The sequence below is a fragment of the Anomaloglossus baeobatrachus genome, unplaced genomic scaffold (assembly GCF_048569485.1).
Source record: "Anomaloglossus baeobatrachus isolate aAnoBae1 unplaced genomic scaffold, aAnoBae1.hap1 Scaffold_2622, whole genome shotgun sequence".
Classification (NCBI taxonomy): Eukaryota; Metazoa; Chordata; class Amphibia; order Anura; family Aromobatidae; genus Anomaloglossus; species Anomaloglossus baeobatrachus.
The window spans coordinates 70375-90263 of NW_027442161.1; the positions used below are offsets into that span (position 1 = coordinate 70375).

General features: G+C 40.5%; 41 non-coding genes across 41 annotated transcripts; all 41 read right to left on the reverse strand.

Annotated features, from left to right (window-relative positions):
- Positions 1-405: 405 nt before the first annotated feature.
- On the reverse strand, positions 406-477 carry TRNAG-UCC (transfer RNA glycine (anticodon UCC)). Its single transcript has one exon. It is a non-coding gene; the product is annotated as a tRNA-Gly (tRNA).
- A 433-nt stretch (positions 478-910) lies between these two features.
- Positions 911-982, reverse strand: TRNAG-UCC (transfer RNA glycine (anticodon UCC)). The gene has a single exon. It is a non-coding gene; the product is annotated as a tRNA-Gly (tRNA).
- A 430-nt stretch (positions 983-1412) lies between these two features.
- On the reverse strand, positions 1413-1484 carry TRNAG-UCC (transfer RNA glycine (anticodon UCC)). Its single transcript has one exon. It is a non-coding gene; the product is annotated as a tRNA-Gly (tRNA).
- Positions 1485-2091: 607 nt separating this feature from the next.
- Positions 2092-2163, reverse strand: TRNAG-CCC (transfer RNA glycine (anticodon CCC)). Its single transcript has one exon. It is a non-coding gene; the product is annotated as a tRNA-Gly (tRNA).
- A 771-nt stretch (positions 2164-2934) lies between these two features.
- On the reverse strand, positions 2935-3006 carry TRNAG-UCC (transfer RNA glycine (anticodon UCC)). Its single transcript has one exon. It is a non-coding gene; the product is annotated as a tRNA-Gly (tRNA).
- A 101-nt stretch (positions 3007-3107) lies between these two features.
- Positions 3108-3179, reverse strand: TRNAG-CCC (transfer RNA glycine (anticodon CCC)). Its single transcript has one exon. It is a non-coding gene; the product is annotated as a tRNA-Gly (tRNA).
- Positions 3180-3448: 269 nt separating this feature from the next.
- Positions 3449-3520, reverse strand: TRNAG-UCC (transfer RNA glycine (anticodon UCC)). Its single transcript has one exon. It is a non-coding gene; the product is annotated as a tRNA-Gly (tRNA).
- Positions 3521-3621: 101 nt separating this feature from the next.
- Positions 3622-3693, reverse strand: TRNAG-CCC (transfer RNA glycine (anticodon CCC)). The gene has a single exon. It is a non-coding gene; the product is annotated as a tRNA-Gly (tRNA).
- Positions 3694-4466: 773 nt separating this feature from the next.
- Positions 4467-4538, reverse strand: TRNAG-UCC (transfer RNA glycine (anticodon UCC)). Its single transcript has one exon. It is a non-coding gene; the product is annotated as a tRNA-Gly (tRNA).
- A 937-nt stretch (positions 4539-5475) lies between these two features.
- TRNAG-UCC (transfer RNA glycine (anticodon UCC)) lies at positions 5476-5547 on the reverse strand. The gene has a single exon. It is a non-coding gene; the product is annotated as a tRNA-Gly (tRNA).
- Positions 5548-5648: 101 nt separating this feature from the next.
- TRNAG-CCC (transfer RNA glycine (anticodon CCC)) lies at positions 5649-5720 on the reverse strand. Its single transcript has one exon. It is a non-coding gene; the product is annotated as a tRNA-Gly (tRNA).
- A 269-nt stretch (positions 5721-5989) lies between these two features.
- On the reverse strand, positions 5990-6061 carry TRNAG-UCC (transfer RNA glycine (anticodon UCC)). The gene has a single exon. It is a non-coding gene; the product is annotated as a tRNA-Gly (tRNA).
- Positions 6062-6494: 433 nt separating this feature from the next.
- TRNAG-UCC (transfer RNA glycine (anticodon UCC)) lies at positions 6495-6566 on the reverse strand. The gene has a single exon. It is a non-coding gene; the product is annotated as a tRNA-Gly (tRNA).
- A 102-nt stretch (positions 6567-6668) lies between these two features.
- On the reverse strand, positions 6669-6740 carry TRNAG-CCC (transfer RNA glycine (anticodon CCC)). The gene has a single exon. It is a non-coding gene; the product is annotated as a tRNA-Gly (tRNA).
- A 269-nt stretch (positions 6741-7009) lies between these two features.
- On the reverse strand, positions 7010-7081 carry TRNAG-UCC (transfer RNA glycine (anticodon UCC)). The gene has a single exon. It is a non-coding gene; the product is annotated as a tRNA-Gly (tRNA).
- Positions 7082-7513: 432 nt separating this feature from the next.
- On the reverse strand, positions 7514-7585 carry TRNAG-UCC (transfer RNA glycine (anticodon UCC)). The gene has a single exon. It is a non-coding gene; the product is annotated as a tRNA-Gly (tRNA).
- Positions 7586-8015: 430 nt separating this feature from the next.
- Positions 8016-8087, reverse strand: TRNAG-UCC (transfer RNA glycine (anticodon UCC)). Its single transcript has one exon. It is a non-coding gene; the product is annotated as a tRNA-Gly (tRNA).
- Positions 8088-8189: 102 nt separating this feature from the next.
- Positions 8190-8261, reverse strand: TRNAG-CCC (transfer RNA glycine (anticodon CCC)). Its single transcript has one exon. It is a non-coding gene; the product is annotated as a tRNA-Gly (tRNA).
- A 443-nt stretch (positions 8262-8704) lies between these two features.
- Positions 8705-8776, reverse strand: TRNAG-CCC (transfer RNA glycine (anticodon CCC)). The gene has a single exon. It is a non-coding gene; the product is annotated as a tRNA-Gly (tRNA).
- A 269-nt stretch (positions 8777-9045) lies between these two features.
- On the reverse strand, positions 9046-9117 carry TRNAG-UCC (transfer RNA glycine (anticodon UCC)). Its single transcript has one exon. It is a non-coding gene; the product is annotated as a tRNA-Gly (tRNA).
- A 433-nt stretch (positions 9118-9550) lies between these two features.
- On the reverse strand, positions 9551-9622 carry TRNAG-UCC (transfer RNA glycine (anticodon UCC)). The gene has a single exon. It is a non-coding gene; the product is annotated as a tRNA-Gly (tRNA).
- A 433-nt stretch (positions 9623-10055) lies between these two features.
- TRNAG-UCC (transfer RNA glycine (anticodon UCC)) lies at positions 10056-10127 on the reverse strand. The gene has a single exon. It is a non-coding gene; the product is annotated as a tRNA-Gly (tRNA).
- A 454-nt stretch (positions 10128-10581) lies between these two features.
- TRNAG-UCC (transfer RNA glycine (anticodon UCC)) lies at positions 10582-10653 on the reverse strand. Its single transcript has one exon. It is a non-coding gene; the product is annotated as a tRNA-Gly (tRNA).
- Positions 10654-10755: 102 nt separating this feature from the next.
- On the reverse strand, positions 10756-10827 carry TRNAG-CCC (transfer RNA glycine (anticodon CCC)). Its single transcript has one exon. It is a non-coding gene; the product is annotated as a tRNA-Gly (tRNA).
- A 443-nt stretch (positions 10828-11270) lies between these two features.
- On the reverse strand, positions 11271-11342 carry TRNAG-CCC (transfer RNA glycine (anticodon CCC)). The gene has a single exon. It is a non-coding gene; the product is annotated as a tRNA-Gly (tRNA).
- A 444-nt stretch (positions 11343-11786) lies between these two features.
- On the reverse strand, positions 11787-11858 carry TRNAG-CCC (transfer RNA glycine (anticodon CCC)). Its single transcript has one exon. It is a non-coding gene; the product is annotated as a tRNA-Gly (tRNA).
- A 443-nt stretch (positions 11859-12301) lies between these two features.
- Positions 12302-12373, reverse strand: TRNAG-CCC (transfer RNA glycine (anticodon CCC)). Its single transcript has one exon. It is a non-coding gene; the product is annotated as a tRNA-Gly (tRNA).
- Positions 12374-12817: 444 nt separating this feature from the next.
- TRNAG-CCC (transfer RNA glycine (anticodon CCC)) lies at positions 12818-12889 on the reverse strand. The gene has a single exon. It is a non-coding gene; the product is annotated as a tRNA-Gly (tRNA).
- A 444-nt stretch (positions 12890-13333) lies between these two features.
- On the reverse strand, positions 13334-13405 carry TRNAG-CCC (transfer RNA glycine (anticodon CCC)). Its single transcript has one exon. It is a non-coding gene; the product is annotated as a tRNA-Gly (tRNA).
- Positions 13406-13849: 444 nt separating this feature from the next.
- TRNAG-CCC (transfer RNA glycine (anticodon CCC)) lies at positions 13850-13921 on the reverse strand. The gene has a single exon. It is a non-coding gene; the product is annotated as a tRNA-Gly (tRNA).
- Positions 13922-14365: 444 nt separating this feature from the next.
- TRNAG-CCC (transfer RNA glycine (anticodon CCC)) lies at positions 14366-14437 on the reverse strand. The gene has a single exon. It is a non-coding gene; the product is annotated as a tRNA-Gly (tRNA).
- Positions 14438-14881: 444 nt separating this feature from the next.
- TRNAG-CCC (transfer RNA glycine (anticodon CCC)) lies at positions 14882-14953 on the reverse strand. The gene has a single exon. It is a non-coding gene; the product is annotated as a tRNA-Gly (tRNA).
- A 444-nt stretch (positions 14954-15397) lies between these two features.
- On the reverse strand, positions 15398-15469 carry TRNAG-CCC (transfer RNA glycine (anticodon CCC)). The gene has a single exon. It is a non-coding gene; the product is annotated as a tRNA-Gly (tRNA).
- A 444-nt stretch (positions 15470-15913) lies between these two features.
- TRNAG-CCC (transfer RNA glycine (anticodon CCC)) lies at positions 15914-15985 on the reverse strand. The gene has a single exon. It is a non-coding gene; the product is annotated as a tRNA-Gly (tRNA).
- A 444-nt stretch (positions 15986-16429) lies between these two features.
- TRNAG-CCC (transfer RNA glycine (anticodon CCC)) lies at positions 16430-16501 on the reverse strand. The gene has a single exon. It is a non-coding gene; the product is annotated as a tRNA-Gly (tRNA).
- Positions 16502-16945: 444 nt separating this feature from the next.
- TRNAG-CCC (transfer RNA glycine (anticodon CCC)) lies at positions 16946-17017 on the reverse strand. The gene has a single exon. It is a non-coding gene; the product is annotated as a tRNA-Gly (tRNA).
- Positions 17018-17461: 444 nt separating this feature from the next.
- On the reverse strand, positions 17462-17533 carry TRNAG-CCC (transfer RNA glycine (anticodon CCC)). Its single transcript has one exon. It is a non-coding gene; the product is annotated as a tRNA-Gly (tRNA).
- Positions 17534-17977: 444 nt separating this feature from the next.
- TRNAG-CCC (transfer RNA glycine (anticodon CCC)) lies at positions 17978-18049 on the reverse strand. Its single transcript has one exon. It is a non-coding gene; the product is annotated as a tRNA-Gly (tRNA).
- A 444-nt stretch (positions 18050-18493) lies between these two features.
- On the reverse strand, positions 18494-18565 carry TRNAG-CCC (transfer RNA glycine (anticodon CCC)). Its single transcript has one exon. It is a non-coding gene; the product is annotated as a tRNA-Gly (tRNA).
- A 444-nt stretch (positions 18566-19009) lies between these two features.
- On the reverse strand, positions 19010-19081 carry TRNAG-CCC (transfer RNA glycine (anticodon CCC)). Its single transcript has one exon. It is a non-coding gene; the product is annotated as a tRNA-Gly (tRNA).
- A 444-nt stretch (positions 19082-19525) lies between these two features.
- TRNAG-CCC (transfer RNA glycine (anticodon CCC)) lies at positions 19526-19597 on the reverse strand. The gene has a single exon. It is a non-coding gene; the product is annotated as a tRNA-Gly (tRNA).
- Between the last annotated feature and the right edge of the window lie 292 nt (positions 19598-19889).

A 19889-nucleotide genomic window follows, 5' to 3' on the forward strand; every position in this document is an offset into this window, starting at 1 on the left:
TCTGCCTCAGCATCATATTTTTTCATTCTTTTTAGTAAAAAGTAACATGTTGCAAAAAAAAACTCCATACCGCCTGCAATCGAACCCGGGTCAATTGCTTGGGAAGCAACTATTCTCGCCACTATACCACCAATGCCTACCCCCACACTGAAAACGTGTGCTTTTGCTCATCAACTGTGCTAAGGTGTTACAAAAACAGCACCCTGGCATTTTTCTTATAATGCGCAGTAACCCTACTAAGCTTTTATCAACAACTGTAACGCGGCAAATAGTTAAGGTTAGACAGTTGAAAAGAAGCAGAGAAACTTTCTCTTCATTATTGTTATTTTAATTTTCAGTATTGCTAAATTGTGTGAAGAACAAACGAAAACCATGAGCCTTAAACAGAATAAAAGCATCACCAAATGCGTTGGCCGGGAATCGAACCCGGGTCAACTGCTTGGAAGGCAGCTATGCTCACCACTATACCACCAACGCTTGAACATGCACACGTTTTTTTAAGTTTTCTGCCTCAGCATCATATTTTTTCATTCTTTTTAGTAAAAAGTAACATGTTGCAAAAAAAACCTCCATACCGCCTGCAATCGAACCCGGGTCATTTGCTTGGGAAGCAACTATTCTCGCCACTATACCACCAATGCCTACCCCCACACTGAAAACGTGTGCTTTTGCTCATCAACTGTGCTAAGGTGTTACAAAAACAGCACCCTGGCATTTTTCTTATAATGCGCAGTAACCCTACTAAGCTTTTATCAACAACTGTAACGCGGCAAATAGTTAAGTTTAAACAGTTGAAAAGAAGCATAGAAACTTTCTCTTCATTATTGTTATTTTAATTTTCAGTATTGCTAAATTGTGTGAAGAACAAACGAAAACCATGAGCCTTAAACAGAATAAAAGCATCACCAAATGCGTTGGCCGGGAATCGAACCCGGGTCAACTGCTTGGAAGGCAGCTATGCTCACCACTATACCACCAACGCTTGAACATGCACACTTTTTTTACGTTTTCTGCCTCAGCATCATATTTTTTCATTCTTTTTAGTAAAAAGTAACATGTTGCAAAAAAAAACTCCATACCGCCTGCAATCGAACCCGGGTCAATTGCTTGGGAAGCAACTATTCTCGCCACTATACCACCAATGCCTACCCCCACACTGAACACGTGTGCTTTTGCTCATCAACTGTGCTAAGGTGTTACAAAAACAGCACCCTGGCATTTTTCTTATAATGCGCAGTAACCCTACTAAGCTTTTATCAACAACTGTAACGCGGCAAATAGTTAAGGTTAGACAGTTGAAAAGAAGCAGAGAAACTTTCTCTTCATTATTGTTATTTTAATTCAGTATTGCTAAATTGTGTGAAGAACAAACGAAAACCATGAGCCTTAAACAGAATAAAAGCATCACCAAATGCGTTGGCCGGGAATTGAACCCGGGTCAACTGCTTGGAAGGCAGCTATGCTCACCACTATACCACCAACGCTTGAACATGCACACGTTTTTTTACGTTTTCTGCCTCAGCATCATATTTTTTCATTCTTTTTAGTAAAAAGTAACATGTTGCAAAAAAAAACTCCATACCGCCTGCAATCGAACCCGGGTCAATTGCTTGGGAAGCAACTATTCTCGCCACTATACCACCAATGCCTACCCCCACACTGAAAACGTGTGCTTTTGCTCATCAACTGTGCTAAGGTGTTACAAAAACAGCACCCTGGCATTTTTCTTATAATGCGCAGTAACCCTACTAAGCTTTTATCAACAACTGTAACGCGGCAAATAGTTAAGGTTAGACAGTTGAAAAGAAGCAGAGAAACTTTCTCTTCATTATTGTTATTTTAATTTTCAGTATTGCTAAATTGTGTGAAGAACAAACGAAAACCATGAGCCTTAAACAGAATAAAAGCATCACCAAATGCGTTGGCCGGGAATCGAACCTGGGTCAACTGCTTGGAAGGCAGCTATGCTCACCACTATACCACCAACGCTTGAACATGCACACGTTTTTTTACGTTTTCTGCCTCAGCATCATATTTTTTCATTCTTTTTAGTAAAAAGTAACATGTTGCAAAAAAAAACTCCATACCGCCTGCATTGGCCGGGAATCGAACCCGGGTCAATTGCTTGGGAAGCAACTATTCTCGCCACTATACCACCAATGCCTACCCCCACACTGAAAACGTGTGCTTTTGCTCATCAACTGTGCTAAGGTGTTACAAAAACAGCACCCTGGCATTTTTCTTATAATGCGCAGTAACCCTACTAAGCTTTTATCAACAACTGTAACGCGGCAAATAGTTAAGGTTAGACAGTTGAAAAGAAGCAGAGAAACTTTCTCTTCATTATTGTTATTTTAATTCAGTATTGCTAAATTGTGTGAAGAACAAACGAAAACCATGAGCCTTAAACAGAATAAAAGCATCACCAAATGCGTTGGCCGGGAATTGGACCCGGGTCAACTGCTTGGAAGGCAGCTATGCTCACCACTATACCACCAACGCTTGAACATGCACACTTTTTTTACGTTTTCTGCCTCAGCATCATATTTTTTCATTCTTTTTAGTAAAAAGTAACATGTTGCAAAAAAAAACTCCATACCGCCTGCAATCGAACCCGGGTCAATTGCTTGGGAAGCAACTATTCTCGCCACTATACCACCAATGCCTACCCCCACACTGAAAACGTGTGCTTTTGCTCATCAACTGTGCTAAGGTGTTACAAAAACAGCACCCTGGCATTTTTCTTATAATGCGCAGTAACCCTACTAAGCTTTTATCAACAACTGTAACGCGGCAAATAGTTAAGGTTAGACAGTTGAAAAGAAGCAGAGAAACTTTCTCTTCATTATTGTTATTTTAATTTTCAGTATTGCTAAATTGTGTGAAGAACAAACGAAAACCATGAGCCTTAAACAGAATAAAAGCATCACCAAATGCGTTGGCCGGGAATCGAACCCGGGTCAACTGCTTGGAAGGCAGCTATGCTCACCACTATACCACCAACGCTTGAACATGCACACTTTTTTTACGTTTTCTGCCTCAGCATCATATTTTTTCATTCTTTTTAGTAAAAAGTAACATGTTGCAAAAAAAAACTCCATACCGCCTGCATTGGCCGGGAATCGAACCCGGGTCAATTGCTTGGGAAGCAACTATTCTCGCCACTATACCACCAATGCCTACCCCCACACTGAAAACGTGTGCTTTTGCTCATCAACTGTGCTAAGGTGTTACAAAAACAGCACCCTGGCATTTTTCTTATAATGCGCAGTAACCCTACTAAGCTTTTATCAACAACTGTAACGCGGCAAATAGTTAAGGTTAGACAGTTGAAAAGAAGCAGAGAAACTTTCTCTTCATTATTGTTATTTTAATTTTCAGTATTGCTAAATTGTGTGAAGAACAAACGAAAACCATGAGCCTTAAACAGAATAAAAGCATCACCAAATGCGTTGGCCGGGAATCGAACCCGGGTCAACTGCTTGGAAGGCAGCTATGCTCACCACTATACCACCAACGCTTGAACATGCACACTTTTTTTACGTTTTCTGCCTCAGCATCATATTTTTTCATTCTTTTTAGTAAAAAGTAACATGTTGCAAAAAAAAACTCCATACCGCCTGCATTGGCCGGGAATCAAACCCGGGTCAATTGCTTGGGAAGCAACTATTCTCGCCACTATACCACCAATGCCTACCCCCACACTGAAAACGTGTGCTTTTGCTCATCAACTGTGCTAAGGTGTTACAAAAACAGCACCCTGGCATTTTTCTTATAATGCGCAGTAACCCTACTAAGCTTTTATCAACAACTGTAACGCGGCAAATAGTTAAGGTTAGACAGTTGAAAAGAAGCAGAGAAACTTTCTCTTCATTATTGTTATTTTAATTTTCAGTATTGCTAAATTGTGTGAAGAACAAACGAAAACCATGAGCCTTAAACAGAATAAAAGCATCACCAAATGCGTTGGCCGGGAATCGAACCTGGGTCAACTGCTTGGAAGGCAGCTATGCTCACCACTATACCACCAACGCTTGAACATGCACACTTTTTTTACGTTTTCTGCCTCAGCATCATATTTTTTCATTCTTTTTAGTAAAAAGTAACATGTTGCAAAAAAAAACTCCATACCGCCTGCAATCGAACCCGGGTCAATTGCTTGGGAAGCAACTATTCTCGCCACTATACCACCAATGCCTACCCCCACACTGAAAACGTGTGCTTTTGCTCATCAACTGTGCTAAGGTGTTACAAAAACAGCACCCTGGCATTTTTCTTATAATGCGCAGTAACCCTACTAAGCTTTTATCAACAACTGTAACGCGGCAAATAGTTAAGGTTAGACAGTTGAAAAGAAGCAGAGAAACTTTCTCTTCATTATTGTTATTTTAATTTTCAGTATTGCTAAATTGTGTGAAGAACAAACGAAAACCATGAGCCTTAAACAGAATAAAAGCATCACCAAATGCATTGGCCGGGAATCGAACCCGGGTCAACTGCTTGGAAGGCAGCTATGCTCACCACTATACCACCAACGCTTGAACATACACACGTTTTTTTACGTTTTCTGCCTCAGCATCATATTTTTTCATTCTTTTTAGTAAAAAGTAACATGTTGCAAAAAAACCTCCATACCGCCTGCAATCGAACCCGGGTCAATTGCTTGGGAAGCAACTATTCTCGCCACTATACCACCAATGCCTACCCCCACACTGAAAACGTGTGCTTTTGCTCATCAACTGTGCTAAGGTGTTACAAAAACAGCACCCTGGCATTTTTCTTATAATGCGCAGTAACCCTACTAAGCTTTTATCAACAACTGTAACGCGGCAAATAGTTAAGGTTAGACAGTTGAAAAGAAGCAGAGAAACTTTCTCTTCATTATTGTTATTTTAATTTTCAGTATTGCTAAATTGTGTGAAGAACAAACGAAAACCATGAGCCTTAAACAGAATAAAAGCATCACCAAATGCATTGGCCGGGAATCGAACCTGGGTCAACTGCTTGGAAGGCAGCTATGCTCACCACTATACCACCAACGCTTGAACATGCACACGTTTTTTTACGTTTTCTGCCTCAGCATCATATTTTTTCATTCTTTTTAGTAAAAAGAAACATGTTGCAAAAAAAAACTCCATACCGCCTGCAATCGAACACGGGTCAAATGCTTGGGAAGCAACTATTCTCGCCACTATACCACCAATGCCTACCCCCACACTGAAAACGTGTGCTTTTGCTCATCAACTGTGCTAAGGTGTTACAAAAACAGCACCCTGGCATTTTTCTTATAATGCGCAGTAACCCTACTAAGCTTTTATCAACAACTGTAACGCGGCAAATAGTTAAGGTTAGACAGTTGAAAAGAAGCAGAGAAACTTTCTCTTCATTATTGTTATTTTAATTTTCAGTATTGCTAAATTGTGTGAAGAACAAACGAAAACCATGAGCCTTAAACAGAATAAAAGCATCACCAAATGCGTTGGCCGGGAATCGAACCCGGGTCAACTGCTTGGAAGGCAGCTATGCTCACCACTATACCACCAACGCTTGAACATGCACACTTTTTTTACGTTTTCTGCCTCAGCATCATATTTTTTCATTCTTTTTAGTAAAAAGTAACATGTTGCAAAAAAAAACTCCATACCGCCTGCATTGGCCGGGAATCGAACCCGGGTCAATTGCTTGGGAAGCAACTATTCTCGCCACTATACCACCAATGCCTACCCCCACACTGAAAACGTGTGCTTTTGTTCATCAACTGTGCTAAGGTGTTACAAAAACAGCACCCTGGCATTTTTCTTATAATGCGCAGTAACCCTACTAAGCTTTTATCAACAACTGTAACGCGGCAAATAGTTAAGTTTAGACAGTTGAAAAGAAGCAGAGAAACTTTCTCTTCATTATTGTTATTTTAATTTTCAGTATTGCTAAATTGTGTGAAGAACAAACGAAAACCATGAGCCTTAAACAGAATAAAAGCATCACCAAATGCGTTGGCCGGGAATCGAACCCGGGTCAACTGCTTGGAAGGCAGCTATGCTCACCACTATACCACCAACGCTTGAACATGCACACGTTTTTTTAAGTTTTCTGCCTCAGCATCATATTTTTTCATTCTTTTTAGTAAAAAGTAACATGTTGCAAAAAAAACCTCCATACCGCCTGCAATCGAACCCGGGTCAATTGCTTGGGAAGCAACTATTCTCGCCACTATACCACCAATGCCTACCCCCACACTGAAAACGTGTGCTTTTGCTCATCAACTGTGCTAAGGTGTTACAAAAACAGCACCCTGTCATTTTTCTTATAATGCGCAGTAACCCTACTAAGCTTTTATCAACAACTGTAACGCGGCAAATAATTAAGGTTAGACAGTTGAAAAGAAGCAGAGAAACTTTCTCTTCATTATTGTTATTTTAATTTTCAGTATTGCTAAATTGTGTGAAGAACAAACGAAAACCATGAGCCTTAAACAGAATAAAAGCATCACCAAATGCGTTGGCCGGGAATCGAACCCGGGTCAACTGCTTGGAAGGCAGCTATGCTCACCACTATACCACCAACGCTTGAACATGCACACGTTTTTTTACATTTTCTGCCTCAGCACCATATTTTTTCATTCTTTTTAGTAAAAAGTAACATGTTGCAAAAAAAACCCCCATACCGCCTGCATTGGCCGGGATTCGAACCCGGGTCAATTGCTTGGGAAGCAACTATTCTCGCCACTATACCACCAATGCCTACCCCCACACTGAAAACGTGTGCTTTTGTTCATCAACTGTGCTAAGGTGTTACAAAAACAGCACCCTGGCATTTTTCTTATAATGCGCAGTAACCCTACTAAGCTTTTATCAACAACTGTAACGTGGCAAATAGTTAAGGTTAGACAGTTGAAAAGAAGCAGAGAAACTTTCTCTTCATTATTGTTATTTTAATTTTCAGTATTGCTAAATTGTGTGAAGAACAAACGAAAACCATGAGCCTTAAACAGAATAAAAGCATCACCAAATGCATTGGCCGGGAATCGAACCCGGGTCAACTGCTTGGAAGGCAGCTATGCTCACCACTATACCACCAACGCTTGAACATGCACACGTTTTTTTACATTTTCTGCCTCAGCACCATATTTTTTCATTCTTTTTAGTAAAAAGTAACATGTTGCAAAAAAAACTCCATACCGCCTGCAATCGAACCCGGGTCAATTGCTTGGGAAGCAACTATTCTCGCCACTATACCACCAATGCCTACCCCCACACTGAAAACGTGTGCTTTTGCTCATCAACTGTGCTAAGGTGTTACAAAAACAGCACCCTGGCATTTTTCTTATAATGCGCAGTAACCCTACTAAGCTTTTATCAACAACTGTAACGCGGCAAATAGTTAAGGTTAGACAGTTGAAAAGAAGCAGAGAAACTTTCTCTTCATTATTGTTATTTTAATTTTCAGTATTGCTAAATTGTGTGAAGAACAAACGAAAACCATGAGCCTTAAACAGAATAAAAGCATCACCAAATGCGTTGGCCGGGAATCGAACCCGGGTCAACTGCTTGGAAGGCAGCTATGCTCACCACTATACCACCAACGCTTGAACATACACACGTTTTTTTACGTTTTCTGCCTCAGCATCATATTTTTTCATTCTTTTTAGTAAAAAGTAACATGTTGCAAAAAAACCTCCATACCGCCTGCAATCAAACCCGGGTCAATTGCTTGGGAAGCAACTATTCTCGCCACTATACCACCAATGCCTACCCCCACACTGAAAACGTGTGCTTTTGCTCATCAACTGTGCTAAGGTGTTACAAAAACAGCACCCTGGCATTTTTCTTATAATGCGCAGTAACCCTACTAAGCTTTTATCAACAACTGTAACGCGGCAAATAGTTAAGGTTAGACAGTTGAAAAGAAGCAGAGAAACTTTCTCTTCATTATTGTTATTTTAATTCAGTATTGCTAAATTGTGTGAAGAACAAACGAAAACCATGAGCCTTAAACAGAATAAAAGCATCACCAAATGCGTTGGCCGGGAATTGAACCCGGGTCAACTGCTTGGAAGGCAGCTATGCTCACCACTATACCACCAACGCTTGAACATGCACACGTTTTTTTACGTTTTCTGCCTCAGCATCATATTTTTTCATTCTTTTTAGTAAAAAGTAACATGTTGCAAAAAAAAACTCCATACCGCCTGCATTGGCTGGGAATCGAACCCGGGTCAATTGCTTGGGAAGCAACTATTCTCGCCACTATACCACCAATGCCTACCCCCACACTGAAAACGTGTGCTTTTGCTCATCAACTGTGCTAAGGTGTTACAAAAACAGCACCCTGGCATTTTTCTTATAATGCGCAGTAACCCTACTAAGCTTTTATCAACAACTGTAACGCGGCAAATAGTTAAGGTTAGACAGTTGAAAAGAAGCAGAGAAACTTTCTCTTCATTATTGTTATTTTAATTTTCAGTATTGCTAAATTGTGTGAAGAACAAACGAAAACCATGAGCCTTAAACAGAATAAAAGCATCACCAAATGCGTTGGCCGGGAATCGAACCTGGGTCAACTGCTTGGAAGGCAGCTATGCTCACCACTATACCACCAACGCTTGAACATGCACACGTTTTTTTACGTTTTCTGCCTCAGCATCATATTTTTTCATTCTTTTTAGTAAAAAGTAACATGTTGCAAAAAAAAACTCCATACCGCCTGCATTGGCCGGGAATCGAACCCGGGTCAATTGCTTGGGAAGCAACTATTCTCGCCACTATACCACCAATGCCTACCCCCACACTGAAAACGTGTGCTTTTGCTCATCAACTGTGCTAAGGTGTTACAAAAACAGCACCCTGGCATTTTTCTTATAATGCGCAGTAACCCTACTAAGCTTTTATCAACAACTGTAACGCGGCAAATAGTTAAGGTTAGACAGTTGAAAAGAAGCAGAGAAACTTTCTCTTCATTATTGTTATTTTAATTTTCAGTATTGCTAAATTGTGTGAAGAACAAACGAAAACCATGAGCCTTAAACAGAATAAAAGCATCACCAAATGCGTTGGCCGGGAATCGAACCCGGGTCAACTGCTTGGAAGGCAGCTATGCTCACCACTATACCACCAACGCTTGAACATGCACACGTTTTTTTAAGTTTTCTGCCTCAGCATCATATTTTTTCATTCTTTTTAGTAAAAAGTAACATGTTGCAAAAAAAAACTCCATACCGCCTGCAATCGAACCCGGGTCAATTGCTTGGGAAGCAACTATTCTCGCCACTATACCACCAATGCCTACCCCCACACTGAAAACGTGTGCTTTTGCTCATCAACTGTGCTAAGGTGTTACAAAAACAGCACCCTGGCATTTTTCTTATAATGCGCAGTAACCCTACTAAGCTTTTATCAACAACTGTAACGCGGCAAATAGTTAAGGTTAGACAGTTGAAAAGAAGCAGAGAAACTTTCTCTTCATTATTGTTATTTTAATTTTCAGTATTGCTAAATTGTGTGAAGAACAAACGAAAACCATGAGCCTTAAACAGAATAAAAGCATCACCAAATGCGTTGGCCGGGAATCGAACCCGGGTCAACTGCTTGGAAGGCAGCTATGCTCACCACTATACCACCAACGCTTGAACATGCACACGTTTTTTTACATTTTCGGCCTCAGCACCATATTTTTTCATTCTTTTCAGTAAAAAGTAACATGTTGCAAAAAAAAACTCCATACCGCCTGCAATCGAACCCGGGTCAATTGTTTGGGAAGCAACTATTCTCGCCACTATACCACCAATGCCTACCCCCACACTGAAAATGTGTGCTTTTGCTCATCAACTGTGCTAAGGTGTTACAAAAACAGCACCCTGGCATTTTTCTTATAATGCGCAGTAACCCTACTAAGCTTTTATCAACAACTGTAACGCGGCAAATAGTTAAGGTTAGACAGTTGAAAAGAAGCCGAGAAACTTTCTCTTCATTATTGTTATTTTAATTTTCAGTATTGCTAAATTGTGTGAAGAACAAACGAAAACCATGAGCCTTAAACAGAATAAAAGCATCACCAAATGCGTTGGCCGGGAATCGAACCCGGGTCAACTGCTTGGAAGGCAGCTATGCTCACCACTATACCACCAACGCTTGAACATACACACGTTTTTTTACGTTTTCTGCCTCAGCATCATATTTTTTCATTCTTTTTAGTAAAAAGTAACATGTTGCAAAAAAAAACTCCATACCGCCTGCAATCGAACCCGGGTCAATTGCTTGGGAAGCAACTATTCTCGCCACTATACCACCAATGCCTACCCCCACACTGAAAACGTGTGCTTTTGCTCATCAACTATGCTAAGGTGTTACAAAAACAGCACCCTGGCATTTTTCTTATAATGCGCAGTAACCCTACTAAGCTTTTATCAACAACTGTAACGCGGCAAATAGTTAAGGTTAGACAGTTGAAAAGAAGCAGAGAAACTTTCTCTTCATTATTGTTATTTTAATTTTCAGTATTGCTATTTTAATTTTCAGTATTGCTAAATTGTGTGAAGAACAAACGAAAACCATGAGCCTTAAACAGAATAAAAGCATCACCAAATGCGTTGGCCGGGAATCGAACCCGGGTCAACTGCTTGGAAGGCAGCTATGCTCACCACTATACCACCAACGCTTGAACATGCACACGTTTTTTTACGTTTTCTGCCTCAGCATCATATTTTTTCATTCTTTTTAGTAAAAAGTAACATGTTGCAAAAAAAAACTCCATACCGCCTGCATTGGCCAGGAATCGAACCCGGGTCAATTGCTTGGGAAGCAACTATTCTCGCCACTATACCACCAATGCCTACCCCCACACTGAAAACGTGTGCTTTTGCTCATCAACTGTGCTAAGGTGTTACAAAAACAGCACCCTGGCATTTTTCTTATAATGCGCAGTAACCCTACTAAGCTTTTATCAACAACTGTAACGTGGCAAATAGTTAAGGTTAGACAGTTGAAAAGAAGCAGAGAATTTTTCTCTTCATTATTGTTATTTTAATTTTCAGTATTGCTAAATTGTGTGAAGAACAAACGAAAACCATGAGCCTTAAACAGAATAAAAGCATCACCAAATGCGTTAGTCGGGAATCGAACCCGGTTCAACTGCTTGGAAGGCAGCTATGCTCACCACTATACCACCAACGCTTGAACATGCACACGTTTTTTTACATTTTCGGCCTCAGCACCATATTTTTTCATTCTTTTTAGTAAAAAGTAACATGTTGCAAAAAAAACCCCCATACCGCCTGCATTGGCCGGGAATCGAACCCGGGTCAATTGCTTGGGAAGCAACTATTCTCGCCACTATACCACCAATGCCTACCCCCACACTGAAAATGTGTGCTTTTGCTCATCAACTGTGCTAATGTGTTACAAAAACAGCACCCTGGCATTTTTCTTATAATGCGCAGTAACCCTACTAAGCTTTTATCAACAACTGTAACGCGGCATATAGTTAAGGTTAGACAGTTGAAAAGAAGCAGAGAAACTTTCTCTTCATTATTGTTATTTTAATTTTCAGTATTGCTAAATTGTGTGAAGAACAAACGAAAACCATGAGCCTTAAACAGAATAAAAGCATCACCAAATGCGTTGGCCGGGAATCGAACCCCGGTCAACTGCTTGGAAGGCAGCTATGCTCACCACTATACCACCAACGCTTGAACATGCACACGGTTTTTTACGTTTTCTGCCTCAGCACCATATTTTTTCATTCTTTTTAGTAAAAAGTAACATGTTGCAAAAAAAGAAACCTATATCGCCTGCATTGGCCGGGAATCGAACCCGGGTTAACTGCTTGGGAAGCAACTATTCTCGCCACTATACCACCAATGCCTACCCCCACACTGAAAATGTGTGCTTTTGCTCATCAACTGTGCTAATGTGTTACAAAAACAGCACCCTGGCATTTTTCTTATAATGCGCAGTAACCCTACTAAGCTTTTATCAACAACTGTAACGCGGCATATAGTTAAGGTAAGACAGTTGAAAAGAAGCAGAGAAACTTTCTCTTCATTATTGTTATTTTAATGTTCAGTATTGCTAAATTGTGTGAAGAACAAACGAAAACCATGAGCCTTAAACAGAGTAAAAGCATCTCCAAATGCGTTGGCCGGGAATCCAACCCGGGTCAACTGCTTGGAAGGAAGCTATGCTCACCACTATACCACCAACGCTTGAACAAGCACACGTTTTTTTACGTTTTCTGCCTCAGCACCATATTTTTTCATTCTTTTTAGTAAAAAGTAACATGTTGCAAAAAAGAAACCTATATCGCCTGCATTGGCCGGGAATCGAACCCGGGTCAATTGCTTGGGAAGCAACTATTCTCGCCACTATACCACCAATGCCTACCCCCACACTGAAAATGTGTGCTTTTGCTCATCAACTGTGCTAATGTGTTACAAAAACAGCACCCTGGCATTTTTCTTATAATGCGCAGTAACCCTACTAAGCTTTTATCAACAACTGTAACGCGGCATATAGTTAAGGTTAGACAGTTGAAAAGAAGCAGAGAAACTTTCTCTTCATTATTGTTATTTTAATTTTCAGTATTGCTAAATTGTGTGAAGAACAAACGAAAACCATGAGCCTTAAACAGAATAAAAGCATCACCAAATGCGTTGGCCGGGAATCGAACCCCGGTCAACTGCTTGGAAGGCAGCTATGCTCACCACTATACCACCAACGCTTGAACATGCACACGGTTTTTTACGTTTTCTGCCTCAGCACCATATTTTTTCATTCTTTTTAGTAAAAAGTAACATGTTGCAAAAAAAGAAACCTATATCGCCTGCATTGGCCGGGAATCGAACCCGGGTCAATTGCTTGGGAAGCAACTATTCTCGCCACTATACCACCAATGCCTACCCCCACACTGAAAATGTGTGCTTTTGCTGATCAACTGTGCTAATGTGTTACAAAAACAGCACCCTGGCATTTTTCTTATAATGCGCAGTAACCCTACTAAGCTTTTATCAACAACTGTAACGCGGCATATAGTTAAGGTTAGACAGTTGAAAAGAAGCAGAGAAACTTTCTCTTCATTATTGTTATTTTAATTTTCAGTATTGCTAAATTGTGTGAAGAACAAACGAAAACCATGAGCCTTAAACAGAATAAAAGCATCACCAAATGCGTTGGCCGGGAATCGAACCCCGGTCAACTGCTTGGAAGGCAGCTATGCTCACCACTATACCACCAACGCTTGAACATGCACACGGTTTTTTACGTTTTCTGCCTCAGCACCATATTTTTTCATTCTTTTTAGTAAAAAGTAACATGTTGCAAAAAAAGAAACCTATATCGCCTGCATTGGCCGGGAATCGAACCCGGGTTAACTGCTTGGGAAGCAACTATTCTCGCCACTATACCACCAATGCCTACCCCCACACTGAAAATGTGTGCTTTTGCTCATCAACTGTGCTAATGTGTTACAAAAACAGCACCCTGGCATTTTTCTTATAATGCGCAGTAACCCTACTAAGCTTTTATCAACAACTGTAACGCGGCATATAGTTAAGGTTAGACAGTTGAAAAGAAGCAGAGAAACTTTCTCTTCATTATTGTTATTTTAATTTTCAGTATTGCTAAATTGTGTGAAGAACAAACGAAAACCATGAGCCTTAAACAGAATAAAAGCATCACCAAATGCGTTGGCCGGGAATCGAACCCCGGTCAACTGCTTGGAAGGCAGCTATGCTCACCACTATACCACCAACGCTTGAACATGCACACGGTTTTTTACGTTTTCTGCCTCAGCACCATATTTTTTCATTCTTTTTAGTAAAAAGTAACATGTTGCAAAAAAAGAAACCTATATCGCCTGCATTGGCCGGGAATCGAACCCGGGTCAATTGCTTGGGAAGCAACTATTCTCGCCACTATACCACCAATGCCTACCCCCACACTGAAAATGTGTGCTTTTGCTCATCAACTGTGCTAATGTGTTACAAAAACAGCACCCTGGCATTTTTCTTATAATGCGCAGTAACCCTACTAAGCTTTTATCAACAACTGTAACGCGGCATATAGTTAAGGTTAGACAGTTGAAAAGAAGCAGAGAAACTTTCTCTTCATTATTGTTATTTTAATTTTCAGTATTGCTAAATTGTGTGAAGAACAAACGAAAACCATGAGCCTTAAACAGAATAAAAGCATCACCAAATGCGTTGGCCGGGAATCGAACCCCGGTCAACTGCTTGGAAGGCAGCTATGCTCACCACTATACCACCAACGCTTGAACATGCACACGGTTTTTTACGTTTTCTGCCTCAGCACCATATTTTTTCATTCTTTTTAGTAAAAAGTAACATGTTGCAAAAAAAGAAACCTATATCGCCTGCATTGGCCGGGAATCGAACCCGGGTCAATTGCTTGGGAAGCAACTATTCTCGCCACTATACCACCAATGCCTACCCCCACACTGAAAATGTGTGCTTTTGCTCATCAACTGTGCTAATGTGTTACAAAAACAGCACCCTGGCATTTTTCTTATAATGCGCAGTAACCCTACTAAGCTTTTATCAACAACTGTAACGCGGCATATAGTTAAGGTTAGACAGTTGAAAAGAAGCAGAGAAACTTTCTCTTCATTATTGTTATTTTAATTTTCAGTATTGCTAAATTGTGTGAAGAACAAACGAAAACCATGAGCCTTAAACAGAATAAAAGCATCACCAAATGCGTTGGCCGGGAATCGAACCCCGGTCAACTGCTTGGAAGGCAGCTATGCTCACCACTATACCACCAACGCTTGAACATGCACACGGTTTTTTACGTTTTCTGCCTCAGCACCATATTTTTTCATTCTTTTTAGTAAAAAGTAACATGTTGCAAAAAAAGAAACCTATATCGCCTGCATTGGCCGGGAATCGAACCCGGGTCAATTGCTTGGGAAGCAACTATTCTCGCCACTATACCACCAATGCCTACCCCCACACTGAAAATGTGTGCTTTTGCTCATCAACTGTGCTAATGTGTTACAAAAACAGCACCCTGGCATTTTTCTTATAATGCGCAGTAACCCTACTAAGCTTTTATCAACAACTGTAACGCGGCATATAGTTAAGGTTAGACAGTTGAAAAGAAGCAGAGAAACTTTCTCTTCATTATTGTTATTTTAATTTTCAGTATTGCTAAATTGTGTGAAGAACAAACGAAAACCATGAGCCTTAAACAGAATAAAAGCATCACCAAATGCGTTGGCCGGGAATCGAACCCCGGTCAACTGCTTGGAAGGCAGCTATGCTCACCACTATACCACCAACGCTTGAACATGCACACGGTTTTTTACGTTTTCTGCCTCAGCACCATATTTTTTCATTCTTTTTAGTAAAAAGTAACATGTTGCAAAAAAAGAAACCTATATCGCCTGCATTGGCCGGGAATCGAACCCGGGTTAACTGCTTGGGAAGCAACTATTCTCGCCACTATACCACCAATGCCTACCCCCACACTGAAAACGTGTGCTTTTGCTCATCAACTGTGCTAATGTGTTACAAAAACAGCACCCTGGCATTTTTCTTATAATGCGCAGTAACCCTACTAAGCTTTTATCAACAACTGTAACGCGGCATATAGTTAAGGTTAGACAGTTGAAAAGAAGCAGAGAAACTTTCTCTTCATTATTGTTATTTTAATTTTCAGTATTGCTAAATTGTGTGAAGAACAAACGAAAACCATGAGCCTTAAACAGAATAAAAGCATCACCAAATGCGTTGGCCGGGAATCGAACCCCGGTCAACTGCTTGGAAGGCAGCTATGCTCACCACTATACCACCAACGCTTGAACAAGCACACGTTTTTTTACGTTTTCTGCCTCAGCACCATATTTTTTCATTCTTTTTAGTAAAAAGTAACATGTTGCAAAAAAAGAAACCTATATCGCCTGCATTGGCCGGGAATCGAACCCGGGTCAATTGCTTGGGAAGCAACTATTCTCGCCACTATACCACCAATGCCTACCCCCACACTGAAAATGTGTGCTTTTGCTCATCAACTGTGCTAATGTGTTACAAAAACAGCACCCTGGCATTTTTCTTATAATGCGCAGTAACCCTACTAAGCTTTTATCAACAACTGTAACGCGGCATATAGTTAAGGTAAGACAGTTGAAAAGAAGCAGAGAAACTTTCTCTTCATTATTGTTATTTTAATGTTCAGTATTGCTAAATTGTGTGAAGAACAAACGAAAACCATGAGCCTTAAACAGAGTAAAAGCATCTCCAAATGCGTTGGCCGGGAATCCAACCCGGGTCAACTGCTTGGAAGGAAGCTATGCTCACCACTATACCACCAACGCTTGAACAAGCACACGTTTTTTTACGTTTTCTGCCTCAGCACCATATTTTTTCATTCTTTTTAGTAAAAAGTAACATGTTGCAAAAAAAGAAACCTATATCGCCTGCATTGGCCGGGAATCGAACCCGGGTCAATTGCTTGGGAAGCAACTATTCTCGCCACTATACCACCAATGCCTACCCCCACACTGAAAATGTGTGCTTTTGCTCATCAACTGTGCTAATGTGTTACAAAAACAGCACCCTGGCATTTTTCTTATAATGCGCAGTAACCCTACTAAGCTTTTATCAACAACTGTAACGCGGCATATAGTTAAGGTTAGACAGTTGAAAAGAAGCAGAGAAACTTTCTCTTCATTATTGTTATTTTAATTTTCAGTATTGCTAAATTGTGTGAAGAACAAACGAAAACCATGAGCCTTAAACAGAATAAAAGCATCACCAAATGCGTTGGCCGGGAATCGAACCCCGGTCAACTGCTTGGAAGGCAGCTATGCTCACCACTATACCACCAACGCTTGAACATGCACACGGCTTTTTACGTTTTCTGCCTCAGCACCATATTTTTTCATTCTTTTTAGTAAAAAGTAACATGTTGCAAAAAAAGAAACCTATATCGCCTGCATTGGCCGGGAATCGAACCCGGGTCAATTGCTTGGGAAGCAACTATTCTCGCCACTATACCACCAATGCCTACCCCCACACTGAAAATGTGTGCTTTTGCTCATCAACTGTGCTAATGTGTTACAAAAACAGCACCCTGGCATTTTTCTTATAATGCGCAGTAACCCTACTAAGCTTTTATCAACAACTGTAACGCGGCATATAGTTAAGGTTAGACAGTTGAAAAGAAGCAGAGAAACTTTCTCTTCATTATTGTTATTTTAATTTTCAGTATTGCTAAATTGTGTGAAGAACAAACGAAAACCATGAGCCTTAAACAGAATAAAAGCATCACCAAATGCGTTGGCCGGGAATCGAACCCCGGTCAACTGCTTGGAAGGCAGCTATGCTCACCACTATACCACCAACGCTTGAACATGCACACGGTTTTTTACGTTTTCTGCCTCAGCACCATATTTTTTCATTCTTTTTAGTAAAAAGTAACATGTTGCAAAAAAAGAAACCTATATCGCCTGCATTGGCCGGGAATCGAACCCGGGTCAATTGCTTGGGAAGCAACTATTCTCGCCACTATACCACCAATGCCTACCCCCACACTGAAAATGTGTGCTTTTGCTCATCAACTGTGCTAATGTGTTACAAAAACAGCACCCTGGCATTTTTCTTATAATGCGCAGTAACCCTACTAAGCTTTTATCAACAACTGTAACGCGGCATATAGTTAAGGTTAGACAGTTGAAAAGAAGCAGAGAAACTTTCTCTTCATTATTGTTATTTTAATTTTCAGTATTGCTAAATTGTGTGAAGAACAAACGAAAACCATGAGCCTTAAACAGAATAAAAGCATCACCAAATGCGTTGGCCGGGAATCGAACCCCGGTCAACTGCTTGGAAGGCAGCTATGCTCACCACTATACCACCAACGCTTGAACATGCACACGGTTTTTTACGTTTTCTGCCTCAGCACCATATTTTTTCATTCTTTTTAGTAAAAAGTAACATGTTGCAAAAAAAGAAACCTATATCGCCTGCATTGGCCGGGAATCGAACCCGGGTCAATTGCTTGGGAAGCAACTATTCTCGCCACTATACCACCAATGCCTACCCCCACACTGAAAATGTGTGCTTTTGCTCATCAACTGTGCTAATGTGTTACAAAAACAGCACCCTGGCATTTTTCTTATAATGCGCAGTAACCCTACTAAGCTTTTATCAACAACTGTAACGCGGCATATAGTTAAGGTTAGACAGTTGAAAAGAAGCAGAGAAACTTTCTCTTCATTATTGTTATTTTAATTTTCAGTATTGCTAAATTGTGTGAAGAACAAACGAAAACCATGAGCCTTAAACAGAATAAAAGCATCACCAAATGCGTTGGCCGGGAATCGAACCCCGGTCAACTGCTTGGAAGGCAGCTATGCTCACCACTATACCACCAACGCTTGAACATGCACACGGTTTTTTACGTTTTCTGCCTCAGCACCATATTTTTTCATTCTTTTTAGTAAAAAGTAACATGTTGCAAAAAAAGAAACCTATATCGCCTGCATTGGCCGGGAATCGAACCCGGGTCAATTGCTTGGGAAGCAACTATTCTCGCCACTATACCACCAATGCCTACCCCCACACTGAAAATGTGTGCTTTTGCTCATCAACTGTGCTAATGTGTTACAAAAACAGCACCCTGGCATTTTTCTTATAATGCGCAGTAACCCTACTAAGCTTTTATCAACAACTGTAACGCGGCATATAGTTAAGGTTAGACAGTTGAAAAGAAGCAGAGAAACTTTCTCTTCATTATTGTTATTTTAATTTTCAGTATTGCTAAATTGTGTGAAGAACAAACGAAAACCATGAGCCTTAAACAGAATAAAAGCATCACCAAATGCGTTGGCCGGGAATCGAACCCCGGTCAACTGCTTGGAAGGCAGCTATGCTCACCACTATACCACCAACGCTTGAACATGCACACGGTTTTTTACGTTTTCTGCCTCAGCACCATATTTTTTCATTCTTTTTAGTAAAAAGTAACATGTTGCAAAAAAAGAAACCTATATCGCCTGCATTGGCCGGGAATCGAACCCGGGTCAATTGCTTGGGAAGCAACTATTCTCGCCACTATACCACCAATGCCTACCCCCACACTGAAAATGTGTGCTTTTGCTCATCAACTGTGCTAATGTGTTACAAAAACAGCACCCTGGCATTTTTCTTATAATGCGCAGTAACCCTACTAAGCTTTTATCAACAACTGTAACGCGGCATATAGTTAAGGTTAGACAGTTGAAAAGAAGCAGAGAAACTTTCTCTTCATTATTGTTATTTTAATTTTCAGTATTGCTAAATTGTGTGAAGAACAAACGAAAACCATGAGCCTTAAACAGAATAAAAGCATCACCAAATGCGTTGGCCGGGAATCGAACCCCGGTCAACTGCTTGGAAGGCAGCTATGCTCACCACTATACCACCAACGCTTGAACATGCACACGGTTTTTTACGTTTTCTGCCTCAGCACCATATTTTTTCATTCTTTTTAGTAAAAAGTAACATGTTGCAAAAAAAGAAACCTATATCGCCTGCATTGGCCGGGAATCGAACCCGGGTTAACTGCTTGGGAAGCAACTATTCTCGCCACTATACCACCAATGCCTACCCCCACACTGAAAACGTGTGCTTTTGCTCATCAACTGTGCTAATGTGTTACAAAAACAGCACCCTGGCATTTTTCTTATAATGCGCAGTAACCCTACTAAGCTTTTATCAACAACTGTAACGCGGCATATAGTTAAGGTTAGACAGTTGAAAAGAAGCAGAGAAACTTTCTCTTCATTATTGTTATTTTAATTTTCAGTATTGCTAAATTGTGTGAAGAACAAACGAAAACCATGAGCCTTAAACAGAATAAAAGCATCACCAAATGCGTTGGCCGGGAATCGAACCC